Genomic DNA, 17,135 nt, shown 5'->3' with positions numbered 1-17,135 from the left:
CAAGTTAAACCGTTCGACCAGTCCGTTACATTGGGGGTGATACGGTATAGTCGTGAGGTGCTTAATCGACATCAGTCGGTTCACCTCTGCCGCACAACAGTCATCGATTCTTCTAACCAGAGAAACGTACACCTTTATAGAGTCATGAGGTGACCGACTACATTTTATAAGCATACGACTATCAAAGGAATCCTTCATACAATAACAGTTCATAATTTGAAAGCATTATACAGCAACCTATATTATTACATTTAAACGCAAGCATTGAAACTATGTGAATATCACCTATAGAAGGTACAAAACAAGAATGTGATTCACCAACTATCAAGGAACAATGAGTATTTTTGCACAGATTCATCCATCTATATTTTAGGTATATTTACTTAGTTCTGTATTTCATGTCTGACATAAAATATTCATAGAAAAGAGCGAGTTCTTTTTAATATTATAACGCTAAAACCGTGTTCTCTTGATGTATGTTGTTTCCTGACGGACATCGCTAAATCATGAAAAAATATTAATATAGCATAGCAACTTTAATTTAACTAGAATAATAATAGTAAATAAGGATGTGTAAATGCAGACAAAAAGCTACTTAGTTGGAAAGTCTTTCTTCGATTTTCTGTTTTCGTATGGTGGTATAAAATACAATGACACCACGGTCTTTTTCCCTAGTAGCACCGACTGACTGACCTAGCTGACTTATGGCCTAAGTGAAAAAATTTCGTAAAAACGAGACACGAAATTCCATTTATAGCTCGTCATGCACAGTGCTCATGCAAAAACGAAGTTTTGAATCAACAAAACACATTTGAAAGTACACGAATTTGTAGTTCCTGCAGAAATATGTTGTTTATCAACGAGTCTTAAAACCAGATCAGTACAGCAGGCAGTTTGCTTTAATTTTATCTTTCTAGCAGGCGGTTTGCTATAATTTTATCTTTCTTTCATTCTTTTCTTCCTTATTTTCGTTTTCTTAATTAAAGAGAAAGAGCTTGTCCTTCTTGTATAATACGGACGTCACATCCGGCAAGAGAAGTAAAGTAATAATTACCCGAATGGCGCATCCGATTGATGAATATACATGGAAGAATTGACGCCAAAACGTTTTTGATCTAGTTGTACCTCATGCATCGAGATCACGGTAACATTTATATAGGGAAAACCCATTTGTCGGGTCCAGGTGTCCATCATGACCTTCACAGATGTGTTGCCGACCTGATATAAACATATTCTAGTTGAGAAATTCTTCAAAATAAGTTTTCTTTTTCGTAAATATTTGTACAGTATCATTAAAACAATAGATAAATGTATGAATAGAAGTCGTCCGTGGAAAGAACTCTGTTAATTAGAAAAAAATTATGATCAATATGTCCAAAGTTTATGAAATATTTTATTGCATTTATGACTCATGTTTTTAACCAGGTAGTACAAAGCACAGATAAAACTCAAACCCAGAACAGTTAGAATTCTGAAATCTGCAATGATCAATTGAAACTGTAAATTTAAAAGAAACGAAAATATTTTTTTTAAAAATTTAAACTTGAATAAATGTAAATGGCATTTGCGAACATGAGATCCCTTCAAATCGATCATTGAAATGTTCTTTTGGCTTCTTTATGGGGAAACATAATGTTTATACCTAAAATAACCAACTGGTATTTATGAAACTTCTTTAATTAGAAACCCAGGCTAAATCAAAAATGAAAAGAAAAGAGAAAAAAAGAAAAGAAAAACTCCAACCCGTCTCCAACCCGAACCCCCCAAAATATATTAAATTTCGGTCGACAAGATTTTATTTTAGCATTATTTTGAATGAACTGATTAATTATGCACTAATTGCGCAATGTTTAACATCTGGAGAAAGCTTTGTTGAAAATTCATAAACCTTACTCTTTTATGTTTCTGCAGAGCAAAACAGCGTGTTTACCCAGTTCTGATCCGTTATTGTTATATATTTGACAACACCGGTACTTACTGAATAGTTTCGAGTGTTAAAAAGCTAGTATATGGTGCTATGCTTTTCAACCAAACGTTCTTCGTTTGTAACAAAACTAGACCTGATTCTGATCCGTATTTATAACTGATGTAAAGCAGTTACAAATATAAATATATGGCCAATCATGGGTAGTGTTATTGCAATAATTTTTAATGTATGTCCTTTCTCATTTAAATCATTATAATGATGACAGGTTATTGCTTATTTGAGTAATAAACAGAGGATCCTAAATTGGTAGTGACGTAATGGTAAATGTATGAATAATGTCCTACTTTTCCGGGCCTTAAATAATTGGAAATAGTTTGAAAAGAAACAAGAAACAATTTTTTCATACTTGCGCAGACGTTGTACATTTCAAACGAAAATTTAATTAATAATACGCAGTTCTATAACCAGTAACATTTAAAAATAAATATTAGTTTACAAATTATAATTCAAAGAACTATAATTCTAAATCAGTAGAAAATTTGACTGACAGCATCATCAAATACCATTGAAATTCCTGTGATGTCTCATAGCTTACACGGTTTGAGTTAGTTAAGCCATATACAAATTTTTTACGAAATTGTTTATCATGTTTCATCCAACGCGTGTCAGTTATACTGCTAAGCATTCCAATAATTGGATATTCATTTCAGTGGATAATTAGCGGACGCAGAAATTCCAGATTTACTTATATGCATTTGTGACTGGATTTTTGCCTTATTTGATTTGGAACAACACAGTAGAAATTCACAAATTGTATTTAAATTCGAAATTGCATAATTAAAAACATTAGGTCACTGAAGCTTTTTAACACATACAAATGCTGTAATTAAATAACATTCTGTCACTTGGATACCTCCCTCCCTCTATCCATTGACCGATATCCTTCGTTGTATTTGTATCGAACCACTTCTATAGTAAATAGGACAGATTCCGACATGCACAGCATTTGTACCTCTGATGTCTCTTCGGCAATTGATACGAACAAATGGTCGCCAAAATGTTGATAGTAATACTAAAAATAGGTTGTAGAAGATGGGGTAAGAAAAATTCCCACAGTTGCACACAATCAGTAAAGATAATACTGCGCAAGAATTTCACGTGCTTGTTTGGATTACTCAGGGTAACATAAAATGATGACTTATCAAAAACTATTAATCTACACAATCTTACAAGTAAAGTACCAACTATGCCGAAGTCCCAACTACAGAAGGCTAGCAAAAGTGAGCATTATTCAACTCGTTTGATAAATTCATCGCTACATCATTATCAATTTGAGATCCTCTATGTATCTCACACGTGTAAGAAGAAGTGACGTAACAAATAATGTCAAAAAGAAAAAAAAGAAAGGCGTAACGACCGAGTCATTCTAAGCTTTATAATATCATTTGTATACACTATTCTGCAGTTTGATAAAATAAAATGAGTATTTTTCGTCATACAATGCATGATATCTTACATTTGCAAATAAAATTTATGTAACTCCCCGAATAATTACAACCTTTTGCTCACAAATACTTGCAAAAAATATAATTTATTCGACTCGTTTTACAAAGTTAATTTGAAATGGACACTCATGTAGTGTCCTCAGTTTGTGTCACTTTCATCTGCTGTATATTTTTAATTTCCATTTTAGTAGCATTTCTTATTCCACTTTTTGTGAAATCATTATGATTTTTGAGCTATTTGGTGAGGTGACTATTTTAATATGTTCCATAAACTGACGAAGCTGTTTAAATTGAACTGATATCTTACCGTTCCTAGTTTGTCCCAAAGATCATCTGTTTTTGCATTCACGTAACTGAAATTCCGCAAATATTGTGACACGCCTGTGAAGAAACTGTCTCTTCCCAAAGTGGTTTCAAGCATTTTTATCACGGATGCTCCCTGTTGAAAACAAAGTTGATGAACCTGTTTAACGCCTGAGCTATTTCATAAAAATAAATGACACGATATCACAATATCGTTTGTCCCCATACGTATAGAGAACTATTCCTTTTCATTGTAAAACGTCATTGTCTCTCTAGCTTGGGTTGTTTTCATTTTCTCTCGTGTTCTCTCAGGACTTGAGAAAAAACCGCTCCATCACACCCAGTATACAGTACAGTGAATTTAGGGTTAGACACGGATAATTCATGCTATACACCACAGTCTTTGATGTTGTTATTGTTGTTGTAGGGTTTAACGCCATTTTTCAACACACGATAGGCAATACATGGCGGCCAGTCTTAATGTTGGAGGAAGAACCAGGAAAAACCCCGGAAAGAACAACCGACCCACGAGAAGCTACTGGCAAGCTTTCTCATATACCCACATTGGCTGCATCTGAGACTCGAACCTACGCAGACAGAGGTGAGATGGCAGTGATCCGTAACGGAGGGCGCTTTAGACCACTCGGCCACTCGGGCCCCCATAGTCTTTGAAAGAGCATGACTTAACATATTCGCAAAATGTTTTCATAAATTTTTCCTGAACAATTTCTGCATATAAATACATTTAAAGAAAACAGAGATACGGTTTTCACGAGAAGTCAGAGCGTAAGCGATTTCATTGGGGTTTATCTGAGTAATCTTCCAGAAGAAAAGTGGAATTAAACGTAATAATAAATGACATGAATGGAACCTTCAGAAATAAAGCGGTACCAGGTTTTCCTTTCATCCAAATTATCCAAAGGTTCTTAACAAAGAACTCTGAACAAAATGTCATGGCTCCGTATTCTATAAATTCTATAAAAGCAGAACTTTTAATCTTTTGACACTCTATTTCGCCAGTATAAAAGCAGAGCTTATATAAGTTTCAGGCAGTTCCTTTACCTGCATCTTAAATTTCAATGAGGCAAATTTCTCCAAGAACTATACCTAAGTTATGTTCGGACCTTCTTTCTAATAAAGCTTCGAGAATATATGACAGTTCCTTTTAAGATCATACTATCTAATAATTTCTTTTTCACCTTGCTATAGGAAATTGCATCGAAGACCTCGTTGATTTGGTCCGGATTCTCCAAATTGTTGATGATTGGGTGAGAGGACTCGCCAGCGTCAAGGACCATCACGGTTTGCACTTCATCTGTGATAAACTGATTCGTCTGTTGATGAGAGTGCATTGGAAATAATAAATTCGATTTAAATTTGACTGAACAAAGAAAAAGAGGTTTTATCGGAACCAATCACGGGAAAATGAAAAACATTCGGATACTAAAACTTTTAAGATTAAAAATCAATATGGAATCTAGATCAGATTTTGATAGATCTATAAATTCGAGATTTCTTTTTCTTCGGAGCAACGGGTTTTGTCATTAGTTGCCGTCAAGCCATACACTGTAAAATAAGATCAAATGCCGAAGACGCTACAGCTACAACTTGTCAAGTATCTCAAATATTATAAGAGATAATCGCCATCTGAAACACACGCACACATGAACGCGCATCGTTTATGAATTTTTCTTGGATACATCATGGTGAGGAAAAATTGCAATCCATCGTACAAAAACCCAATCGTTCCTGCGTTTATAGAAGTTATTGATTACATTACCGATCCGAAAACTCTACCTTCCTCGCCTTTCCCCCCTCCGATTTTTAACTGTTTGTCTTTAAAGGTGAAACATCAGTTGTACGACATTAGGTCCATGCGCAATAATGAACTTAAGCACGCATACTGGCAAATTAACAACATCCCGATGCCTTCTCCAAATAGCGCGGAATCAAGAAATCAATATACAAAATAAATAGTAGTCTTACATCAATCAATTTAAAAATAAATTGTAAGCATGGTACTCGTTTGCTATATTAACAGTAATTCTGTCAGAACTCCAAAATACTAAAGCCACCTAAAAATGTCTTTAAAGCGTGGAAGAGACTTCAAACAACATTATTAATAAAGCTATTAACTGGAGTCAAATTACTAAAGGACAAACTCTCTCGGGATTTGTTTAATCTTCAGAAATTATTCAATGTCAAGGTTAGTAATACAAATGCAATAATGAATTTGCAACTTCATTATGTATTACTTAATAATTACCTGGTGTGATACTTCATGAGAAACTACAAGGTTCACCCTTTGTTTGTTGGCACCTGAAGCCTCGTTTTCATCAAACAGAAGGTTCACTTCTCGAAACGTAATCAGTCCCCAGTGTTCCATAGCTCCGGACACGATGTCAGGTATAGCTATAAGGTCTGTAAAGGAAGCACATGAATTCAAAATAGCGACTTTTAGAAAAAAAATATGTCACAAAGAAGGTAATAGTATATGCAAATATAATTTTTGTCGCGGGGCGGGGGTGGGGGATGAACGTTTTGCTTCGAAGCTGAGCAGTTCATTTGGACAGAATAGTTGATTCTTTGCCACGAAACTGCTTATCCGCTGAATTTTGCTTTCACCACCGAGTAGTTCACGTTTCACATTATTTATCCAAAATCATATATGTGATCACCCCTATCTATATTTAGAAACCTTGAATCGTTAAACGATGTTATCCCAATCGGCTGAGGTATTTTCATTGTATACAAGTTTTAAAACCCATTGACATAACCTATTCTTTAATTTCATGGGGTTTATTATTTCTTTTTAAGTAAAATCGTATCAAGATCCATAAATTGTCCAAGAAATAAATCACAGTCGCGTAAAAGTTGTTTCCCTTGCAGGCGGCTAGTCTGGATGATTTGCAGTACATTACAAACGGTGCGTTGCCAAAGGATTTACTTACTTACATAATAAATAAATAAATAAATAAATAAATAAATAAATAAATAAATAAAACATTACTCAGTTATACCTTTACGGTAAATATCTTTAGCGTAAATCTTCACAGCTATCAATCGAAATAATGAACTCGGGCGACTTCGAAGACTAGCTATCTCAAATACAATCTGGGCATGCACGGACTACTCACGGCCCTTTGTGGCCGATTGGTCAAGGGCACTTGCCTTTACAGATCACTTACCTCTCACTTATGTCCGTGTGGATCTGAGTCTAGCTCAGTCAGCGTGGGTATGTAAGAAAGCATGCCAGTAGCTTCCCGTTAGTCGGTGGTTCTTTTCGGAGTTTTCTTGGATTCTTCCTCCACCAAATGCATTGGCCACCATGCATATCATGTGCTGTAAAATGGCGTTAAACCGACAAACCGAAACCAGGCCAGACTATTAACCGCAGAGTCTATCTTTGGACAATATGTGATCAAGCTCATTTTAGATAGATTATTGCAAGGTCATCAAAAAACTATCATCTGACTATGGAGAACGGTGTGGCAACTCTTTTTGAATACTAAAATGAAAACCTTATATCATAAAACAAAGAGGAAATCTGGAAATAAAACGTTATATTTCTGTAATTAAATTTACATATTCATAAGGAAATAAATATTGTGCGATATAAATTTCGCTTTTCTTACATTATACTGTTATGACTATATGGTCTTAAACTAAGTAAAAGAAAAGAACGAAAACCAACAAGTTTTGTAAAATTCAACAAGTAATTTTTTTCCCGAAGAAATAAAGTGAGCAGAACTTAGCGCATTGTGAGTTAAATCCCAAATAGTCCTAAAAGTTCTACCACAAGTCCAAATGTATAGATTTCCAAATTAATTCCAGTGGTGATCCGAATCAATTCCAGTTTTGAATGTGCTGATGTACAATAACCTGGAATGTGGCGATGTATTGACCGTCTTGATGTATCACAATGATATAATCCCACATGTTCCAGGTTTCACTGAATATCTCCGTCCAATTGAGTTAGTTTTGTCCCGTCCAAACCTTTCTTATATTGCTTGTTTGGAACAACGAGTCATCAAGGACTGATATACATTCATAATATCAAGCATTTTGAAGAAAAGGTTAAATTTCATTTTGTGAAGAGAAACTGAGGACTTTCTCAAAGTCAACACTTTTTCATTTTATATGATCTGAAACACACATTTCGTCTCTCCCTCACGGCAGACTTCAAGGTAACTCGTACAGATTTCACTCCGCATGTTAACAATCAAAATGAAAAAAAAAAAAAAAAAAAAAGAAAAAACAAACAAACAAACAAAATCTAAGCAAAACAACAACAAAACTGTATAATACTAAGATGAACTACATATATATAAGGGAAGAGACTTTAAATGGAACACAGGTAACACCCTCCTTTTACATAGTTGCCACATGGACACGTTAATACGAAATAATGGATCGTAAAATCCCAACTAGCGGTTTACGTCAGCAACTGCAACTGCAACAATGTTTTCAAGATAGGAAACTAAAACGAAAAATCTTACCTAGTTTTGGTAAAGGATACGGAACGTTGAAAAGATTTTCATACAAGTCCATTGTAACCTTTGCAACCTCTAACGCATATTTTACTTGCTCCACTCTATCCGGTGTGGCATATACCCTGACCTGAAGATAAACAAATATTTTCATACCAACTCCTGAAATGTCGGGCGAGTTTAGTAATCATCTATTCTTTTAAAAATGAAAATAGCGTTCATAAAACCTGATTTGAGTCACGTCTGATATGAGTGTCCACCAGCTATTTACTACCTCAAAATTGTCATGCACCAATTGATTTTTCTAACAATCCCTTGGCACGAGTTAGCACCTATTAAGCTCGACCGGCCATCGCGATCTTTAGGTAAAATATTTCAACACTGTTATGAACAATCATATCGAAAAACCAGGTAAAACATTACAGAGTTTTATATATTTCTTTGTAACCACGATTGCTCAGTGGACGCTCCAGTTTTAGTGCAGTGTTCTCAATCGAGGTGCAGACAATATTTGGGGAAAAGTTGAGCCTGGTAAATGGCTTCCGCATATGTATCAATTAGAGTTTTAAGTGTTACACACTATTAACCGCATGTCCAAACCACTACTGTGGTGCCAGAGTCATCTAAATCCATTTTGCATCTTTAAAACTAGCAATCAGGGACACACAAAATCATTTCAATGGTTCGTATAGGTTGATTATCTAATGATAAAACCAGTTCAACATTGATTGTATCAGAATGAAATATCTTGTAAATTCTTTTTCATTGTATCGCGTTTAGTGTTGCATAAAGTATTTTGCTTGCAAAATTATAACAAGTAACGACCCGAATGTCCTTGTCTTTTTCGTTTAATAAGTTTTTCAGGATTCGTTAATTCTGTTGTTAATTTTGTTGTTATTGCAAATGTTATTTAATTCGTAACCCGATGGCATTAAATGCTAAACAAATGTGGTTCTTGTTATTGTAAAGGTTCGTATTCTTAGCTACTTTATCGGTGTTCTAGTTAGAGGTGCACGGAATTACCAGTATACCGGTTTTTTTGTCCCGGTTGTACGTACCATGGTACATTGTCACTGTACTGGTGGTACTTCCTTAGTTTCCGCTAGTACAGAATAAACGGAAATCCCCGAATAAGCTTGCTATGAATTTGTTTTGTCAAACATGTTTTAATTTTTCACGAGAAATAATTCCAAAAACTATTAACGTTTGAACAAAATTGTTGTATTTGCTACAAATTAATGTCGATTATTACAAATGTAATAATATTTGTGAACCTTTATTAACATGCTTGACTCATATAACGCATGCATCATGGCGGCCGAACGATAATAGACATAATGACCAAATCCAACTTTAAGAAACTTTCCCATTGAAGAAAAACAGAAAGGAAATATCATAATTTTAGTTTTTTACTACTGTATATCATTCTGTTATGTAACTGTATTCATTTCTTACTAAATCGGTCTAAGATTTTCAGGAGAGCAGTCGTTTTTTGTTTAAATATTATGTAATGTCTCAAGCACACTATGTTTTCGTTTGTTGAGTCAATGTGTGTTTACTGGCGCTCTTCTGTAAATATCTGACCCGTGTGTTGAGATCGTACTCAAAGTTTCATTGCTTATTATATAAACAGTATAGCCAATAAAATGTAGGCTTCAGTGTAAATCCTTTCGAATTGTAATCAGCATTCTCTCTAGTGTCTGCAAAATGTCATTTTTTTAACGGTGTAATCATCACACATTAGTTACATTTCTTAGCTGACATTTTATGCAACAAATATACACAATACACATAGAAAATTGATCCACTATAATGTATAGATCATTTAGTATGGGGTGTGGTCGGGGTTGTGATTTTCATTTGAGCGAAGATAGATTATTTTCTATTATCTTGAACTGATTCGTTGTTTTTCAAATAATGGATATAATATGGTGCTATTATACTATTACGTCAGAATATGGTATTTTCCCCAGCCATTTGAGAACCAGATATATTATTTAAAATATCCCAGGACCATGCTCCATGCAATTAATTGTGTTGGTTACTAATGTTTTTGCGTTATACCATGATACGTATCGCGCTATGTATAGAAAAATTTATCGTGGTACCCACCTCGAGTTTTTGTTATTAACACTTGCACACAAAGTTGAAAAGACCTCTGTCAGAGGTCACGTCATCTGTTACATCCTTTTGTTCATCGCCCTGATCCATTTATTTTATGTAACGGGTGACTCGGGCATTGAGTGAATTAATGAGTAAGCTTTATCATTAATTGACTCTACAGTTTGTAGACTGGACAAGTAATGGTTCCATCAATTAAGTGTGCCATTCTTATACTAAAGAAATCTATATGATCTTCAATGAACACCATTGTCAGTACAGCTCAATACTGACCAGCAGCAGCAACAACATTAAACTAATGGGACTATTTATGAATTTATAATAACCAGCAGGATCAACCGTAGTTAAGTAAAACTATTTACCTCTTCCTTATCCGGTTAAAACGTGGATGTATACGATGAACTGTTTCTCGTTAAGTTAAATATAAATAGCGACGGACACGTGGAACGCTATCCACGTGATAAATCTGACGGCCACCATATGTTGAGAAAGACCAAAACTCTTTCTGCCTGTCAACAGTACTGAAAAATCAGTAGATGGGGGTTTCATCCAAATAAAAATGTATATGATACCAATTAAATCTGAATATATTCAAAGATTTAAATAGTAAAGAGAAAAAAGCATACAGATATTGACAATGGACGGCTAGTTATCGATAGTTGATGCAATTAGTACGATATGGAAGGGGGTGTCAGAGAAAGGGTTAAACTGACATTTTATAACATGTAGCAGTGAACAACTTCTTTTTTACGTAAACAGTGTACTTTTATCCACCGTAAATATAATTGTTTTATCTTATATTTGAACTGAACGAACTACGAGGGATGGAGTGTTTTGTCTAATGTTTTCATAACAGTTGCTCTTGTTACTGCGTAGTGTTCATGTTTCATTATTAAAATGGACGACATGTAAAACTTTCAATAAAACTTTGAAATAATTTTTTGTTGCAATTGTGTTATTCACAGTAATATGCATTTTGTTTTACAAAGTATTTAATAAAACGGTTATTGATTTAGTATTTAACATTATTATACCCTCGTTCATGTGGAGTAGAATGCCCTCGCAGCTCGGGTATCATGAACCACGTGGCCTTGGGACCAATATTTTTCAATACTCAGTTGGTCATCTTTTGAAAATACATCAGCGTATTCATACAACATCCTGTTTTAATTAATGAGAACTATTAAGGTTCGGATGACACAGGAGACGCAAATCCTTGTCTTCTTTTAGATAGTCATTTTAAATAGTTTATATACGGGAAGGACATGGAAGTTTCTTTCTGTGAACTGACATTCTCTTTCTTCGTTCATATTTTGTCTAACCTATGTAAAACGTTTTATATTTCACACATTGTTTTGAATTGCAATCAGTGTCTGTGTTTAACTTAAAATATTTTACCATTTTAAACTTTAATCGAGATTCGTTCTGTTACGGTAGAGCACAATTTGCATCTATTAAAATCATGGAAGTATACGTCTGTAGATATATGTTTGTTCGATATAATAAAGAAAGTCGTCTAAACATTTCTTCCAGTTGTTTATCAATTTATTCCCAATAGCGTGTCTGTCTTTATTCCTCAGTCTGTCAAATAATGTCTCTTCCAGGGACCCAAGACTGGCGTAGCATAGGTTGGTGCCTTCCTGCCTGTGGCTGTACCTTTTTCTGTACGTAGTAATTTCCATTAAAGGAAAAATGATTTGCGTTCAAGTACTCGTCTAACGTAGTCAATTATAAATTCGTGAGCGAATCGTGTATACATTGTTTCATTTTTCTTGTTTTGACATATTTTAACTGTTTCTACTCCAAAGACATGCGAAAGTTTAGTGTATACGTTAAGTGTATCAAACGTAGCGAGTGTTGATTCCTCTTTCACGATGTCTAGTTATATGTTAAAACATGTAATACAACATTACACAGCAGACAAAACTGAGACAAGTTGAGGCAAGTTGAGGCTAAACATGAAGCTTAAGCGTTGAGAAACAACATAATGAGAATACAACCGAAGAGAGAGATAATAAAATTACTGCTCTTTAGAAACAACGGGGATCTAGCAAAGACGGTTGACTCAAGTTGCAGCTTACATAACTCACAATATCCTGACAAAACAAATACAAACATAACGGGAACCCAGAAAATAAAAGGGAGGTGACCTTCGTAAGTTCTTGGTAGATATGCTTACCCATAATATTATAATAGCCATACATCAAATATCCTTAAATACCAAAGCCCATTAAAAGAAAACAATATGAAAGGAAAGAAATGAGAAAGCACTTGAAAATTCGATATAATACATCTGGTGCCAACATCGGGTGGATCAATAGGTTATACCTTCCCCAAGAGATTCAGTCAGCTTGGTTATATGAATCAGACCACTAAATATTAATTGAGCAGGGTACCAGTCTCGACGCTGGGGAGCACTAGACACCATTACGTAATACTTAATGATTTATAGTTTGAGGGACATTTAACTTGAGAAAATGTCACGAAGCAAATACTTTTGATTGTTCATCAATTTGCTCTTAATTAAATCAAGAATCAAACGTATTGTCTAATGGGGCAAGCGTTGAATAAAAATGGTTTGTTCTCTCAAACGTTAACATTGATGCCATAGAAATATGAATTAGTGGTTTATCCATATACGTATGTACTCTCTATTACATCTGAGATAAAACAGGTATAACTGCTGATATATCCATTCAAACTGTCTATAATGGTATATTTATCTACAAATATAATATATTAAGTCGTTTTGTTGTCAGCGTACGAAAATATGATTTGCTAAAATATGAAAAATCTAAAATACGGTATCTACAATATAGACACACGAAGACTGTAAGGCAGTATGTTTTGGAAGGGGTATCACTGGTTGAACTTTTCTGCCAGTAGTTGTTCTCGTATACGAAATGAAAAAAAACAAAACATTATATACGTATTCTCTTTTTAAAAGGTTTTGCCATCCCTACTCTTCAAAACAAAATGTTAGAAAAAGGTTTGAAATGTATTTTTGTCCCAAAGTTTTACCCGAAAAATTGCTTTTTGAACTGTTTATGGAAAACAGGTTGATATTCCCGGAGTCACAGCAATATGAAAGAATAGTTATCAATCAATATGTGCTCATACAAAAATCTTAATACTACTACTACTACTACTACTACTAATAATAATAATAATAATACAAACTTAGCAGAATAACGTATTTAAGTTAAATATAATTTTATGGACATTTTCCTACTTTTTCAAGAAGCTTTATCCATCTTTTCCGTGTTATAATGGGTGGATCATACCCTGGAGGCCCTCAGAGTTGTGTGAGAAATAATAAGCACCTGCAGAAAAATCATAATTTGGGTTGGATTAGTTGCATAATTTTGATGTGGAAGTGGTTTATAACTCCTTGGAAGATGGAAGTGGTGGGCTTGATGAGTAATCTCCCTCCTCTTAATTGCTCATTACGCAGGCGTTTATGATATTAACCAGCTATTGCCCCTCTTAAGAAGGGAGTGATAAACAATCAAGATCAAAATTAAAAAAGTACAATTTGTTTAAAAAAACATTGGTGGAGTGAGTTAAAAAGAAGTATGAACGTGAAAATACAAAAGAGTATAACAAAACTTGGGATGTTTCGAACCCGCGACAGCTTGTTTGGAGGCGGTGACACACAGAAAGACAAATGTGGGTGTGTATGTATAGGATGTAGCCAGTTATACATCCTTATGTAGGACTCACGGTACTCATTCTGCTCAAAAGTAAACATAAGCAAACACCATGATATTCAAAATTCATAAACTTTAAATTTTTTGGCACTGTCTATGTTGACAACACAGTATGAGCCGCGTCATTTTCCGCATCTACGTTTGTTTGAAACATGTTTTTTCAAGTCCCCACCTAAGAGCCAGGTGCTAATTTTAGTAGTAAGTTTTCCAAACTCAAATCTGGAGTGTCTCAGATTTTTTTTCTCAGCTGAAGCAAGGATAAGCTCTCAAAAGATCTTTTTAATAAATTTTACTTTCATTAGCAACCAATCATGGCGAGACAGACGCAGAAATTATCTATTTTATGTTCACTCATTTTGAGACTGGTTCCCATTCTTCCACATCATTAGTACCTTGGGTCCTGCAGAGGCTGATATGTGGAGGGTGGGATGGGGGCAAAACAACCAGAAAGTTTCGATACGTAAGTTTTCTTTATACTTAATACGTAAAATTAGGCTATGCGAACGCTTAAAATGCAGGACCTTAGTCCCTCGTGTCCCCACTAGGGGAGCTATCCCACGGACCCCTTGCTTACTAGTTTAGCGCACACCCCTCGAACGATATATTTGGATCCGTTCCTGTTATGTACCCCCTACTGAACTTTGCCAATCGAAAGAAAATCATGTTTATGACATGAAATGGTCGCCAAAATCATACCATTATTTTCAATACTGTATTTGTATAAAGAGTGATTAGAGATGTACATGTTATTTTAGTTCTAGAATAAAACATGTCTAGAGATGTTGATATACTCTTTGGTAATAACATTGCTTTCAAACTCGTAGAAATTAGAACGATGATGCAGGAGATCATGTAGCATTAGATATTGAACGTAAAGGTCAATAAACTACTTGTATTATTATGTATTGTCTAAATGAAAATTCTCCATCATGTTTTTCTTTTCCTTATAATCTGTAATAAGAGTTTGATAATATTATTACTGTGATAGAGTTTGATAATATTATTAGATTTATTTGGTTAACGGACTTTTGTTTCAGATAGTAAATTATATATATGTGTAATTATATAAATATCAATTATTCCAAAACGAGAAAAATAGTCCAAGAACTGAAAGAAAAAAACGTACTTATGGTAAAAAATTTGAACGATGGATAACTGTTAATTATGATGTTTGAGAATGAGTATTCATTGATTCAAAAGAATCCCTTTCAAAATAATAAGTTTAGATTTTCTTTCTTCCAAATGAAGAAAGTTTAGCTATATTCAGATGATTCACGCATTTAGCCTTACAGGCCAGAGTCTTTTCCTATATCGCTTTGATTTAACTATACAGCTTTTAGGTGATGTTCCGGATTTGGAAATGTAATAATTCAATTTCATATGATGTACAAATATGTGGCAAAAATAAGAATGAGTCAAGATGAATTGAATATAATATACTTATATGAACAATGATTATTCCAATAAAACATATAATGATTGAGATGAAATTGACGAACGATTCTATTTTTGAGACTATTGTTTGAGAAACGCTCAGTCCCACATTATTAAAGTCTTCAGATCGTAACAACGAAAGGCAACAACTAGAAAAGTAATTAAAAGAAATATATCGTCTTGAAAAGTTGATACGACTGATTTTAGCATGATTTTTATTTGGACAGATTCGATTACACGGATAACCGGAGACGGTTCGAGTATTGGCGGTAACCAGTTACAAAGTCTGATAACCGGTTAGTAGTTTTCTTCCTTACGCCATCCCCACCCCACCCCCCAACCGCCTTAAATAATAACACTAAGAGTATTTAACTACATGTTTAAATTCATGAACAAAAACACATCTGCATATGCTTTCTCACTCCCATCTTTTTCCTTGAAAACAAACTGTGTTACAAATGAACATTGATCGGCGCACTTTCGCTTGGTACAGCCTAATGCTAAGGTATGCTACAAAATGGTTATGTTGAAAGGTACTCCAGATAATATTGTTGCTTGGGTCTGTGTTGTAAAAAAGCACGAATGTAGTAATACATCATTAGATTGTCCTGATTATCACTGCTTGTTATCACTGCTTGTTTGACGAGAGGGATATCGAGAGGGTGTTTGCAAGTCAGTTCATTACAGTACATCCAGCTGGTTAACACTGCCAGTGTTAACACATGATAGTTGATATGCCAGAGTGAAAACGTGAATAATACCGCAATCTTGAAGCTCTTTTATGTAAGTTCGAAAAAGACAAAATGAAGACCACGTGTGCTCTGTGTAAAATTGATCATTCGTTCACAGGGGGCAACGTCCGCTGTGTGAAATTATAAGAAGCTTAAATAGAAAAGCTTGAATATTTGCGTCGAAACATCTCTTTGGACTGATTTTTCGTGTCAAAAAGCTCTACTTCAAATTCAGAAACCCAAAGATATGATCTTACTTGTTGGAATTTATAACTGGACAGCTTGTACTGATGTATGCAGTTGACCTCGTCCAATAGAATTGTCGTTGGGGGGAGGGGATTTGTTACTGCACTTCTATATTAGTGACCAGCACAAAGCTGAACTCAGTCACAACGGTTCCCAGAGCGCAAACGTTGCCGACGTCAAGTAATTGCTGGAAACCACGTCAGCTCCATAGAAGATGTACGGTATTGAGCATGCATTTGGAGAACATTGTGGACCTGACTTCCAACATTTCTGAAAATTCCAGTGAACTGAAACATTTTGTTTCCGAGTCAGTTAGTTTGCCTGGTCGCTTAAGATGATAGCAAGCGCAAAAGAACCAGTTTCCTGACCTTTCTTGATTACAAAAGTGTCTTTTCATCTCCAGAGCGTCTGTGCCTAACGAAAAAGCTTTTCTGCTTCCGCATTATTAATCGTTACTTTAGCTTGTCTATATACTGTAAATGTTGGCATTATGCTATTTTTTCCTAAAAACAAAATATAATAATGCATACGATCAGCATATTATTTCTAGTCGATGATAGGCAACCATCGACTTCAGCTCAACTTGAAGCACACGTGATGCGGGAGGCTAAGTCAAGAGCATGAGTCTGAAATTCCGTTGCCAAATTCGCCATAACATTTAACTTTTA

At 34.7% G+C, this 17,135-nt stretch overlaps 1 pseudogene; it reads right to left on the bottom strand.

The window, feature by feature from the left end:
* Positions 1–270: 270 nt before the first annotated feature.
* Positions 271–17,135, bottom strand: part of LOC149803365 (aminopeptidase A-like) — a 57,215-nt pseudogene continuing 40,350 nt past the window's right edge.

This window comes from Sinohyriopsis cumingii, chromosome 3 (genome assembly GCF_028554795.1).
Source record: "Sinohyriopsis cumingii isolate HCF-2022 chromosome 3, ASM2855479v2, whole genome shotgun sequence".
NCBI classification, from domain to species: Eukaryota; Metazoa; Mollusca; class Bivalvia; order Unionida; family Unionidae; genus Sinohyriopsis; species Sinohyriopsis cumingii.
Note: the sequence above shows the minus strand (reverse complement) of the source record. Positions and strands in the feature narration are given on the sequence as shown.